Source organism: Ictidomys tridecemlineatus, chromosome 12, assembly GCF_052094955.1.
Source record: "Ictidomys tridecemlineatus isolate mIctTri1 chromosome 12, mIctTri1.hap1, whole genome shotgun sequence".
Taxonomy (NCBI): Eukaryota; Metazoa; Chordata; class Mammalia; order Rodentia; family Sciuridae; genus Ictidomys; species Ictidomys tridecemlineatus.
The window spans coordinates 79,703,709-79,704,954 of record NC_135488.1 but is presented as its reverse complement, the minus strand read 5'-3'; the positions used below and the strand labels follow the sequence as shown (position 1 = coordinate 79,704,954).

Genomic DNA, 1,246 nt, shown 5'->3' with positions numbered 1-1,246 from the left:
CTTCTTTAGACTCCCTGGCAGTTGTGACCCTTGTGCTTAGACACAGAGTCTTGATGCAATTTGCAATGTCTTCTCTCTGTAGCACAACACCCACTGCCTTATTTTAGATAATCTTGCTTGCTTTTAAGGTCTTGGCAAACACATATTCAGGGAGGACCTCTCCACCTTTAGAAGATGTCCTTGCCCTGGAAATCACTAACCTGCAACATGGTTTCTTTACCCAAGGTCATTTTTCATTCATCAGAGATGGAGCCACTGAGTGTTAGTGTGTCCTGGGCAAAGTTCTGGAAAGCCCTTTCAGGAAAGCATTTCATGAAACAGAAAGTTCTTGTCCTGAATGTGATTATACTCTACAGGGAAGAGACAAAAGTCATTACAAAGAACTGTACTGTATATTGTGTTAAATAGTATTTAATATTAATTACAACAATAACCCAGAGGAGGGAAATAGGAGTTTTGGTTCTTTTAAAAAAAAATTAAAGAGGGTAGTCAGGGAATATTTCACCAAGAAAGTGAGATGTAAATAAGACAAAAAGGACACAAGTCAACAGCCATATTACCTCATATGAGAGAAAGATACTCCAGAATGGGGGCAAAGCAGAAATGGTGCCCAAAGCCCTCAAGATCGGTCCAGATTCTTCCCACTGCTCAATTCCAAAATCGCCTCTCAACTCCCGGAACCTCACACATGATCGCGGATAGTTGAAGAACCATGTTTACTACTGGATACCAAAAATTGTATTTCGTCTGTTGCTACTGGACAAATTATCACAAAATATAGTGTAATAAAACAATTAGTATTCATTAACTTTGGTGGAATCTATGGGTTAATGATACTAAGCTTCTTCACTGGACAGTTCTCTGATAACTTCTCACCAAGTTCTAGCTAGGGATGCTGACCCACGAAGGTTTGACTGAGACTGGAAAATTTGACTGCAAGATGGCCAACAATATAAGGCTTGGGCCTAGATTTTTGTTGTTGTTTTTGTTTATTTATATCAGTTACTAAGTATTGAATACCCACTGAGCAAGCCCTCACCACTAAGTTCCATCTCCAGATTTTAAATTTTATTTTATTTTTTTAATTTTGAGACAGGTCTTCCTAAGTTGCCCATGGGACCTGTTATTTTTGTTTTGTTTTAAAATATGGAATGCTTCCCGAATTTGCATGTCATCCTTGCACAGGGCCATGCTAATCTTCTCTGTGTCATTCTGATTTTAGTATATGTGCTGCCAAGGTGAGCAC

The 1,246-nt window shown here is 38.8% G+C and overlaps 1 non-coding gene across 1 annotated transcript; it reads right to left on the bottom strand.

Annotated features, from left to right (window-relative positions):
- Nucleotides 1–1,140: 1,140 nt before the first annotated feature.
- LOC120885130 (U6 spliceosomal RNA) lies at nucleotides 1,141–1,246 on the bottom strand. The gene has a single exon (XR_005727643.2). It is a non-coding gene; the product is annotated as a U6 spliceosomal RNA (small nuclear RNA).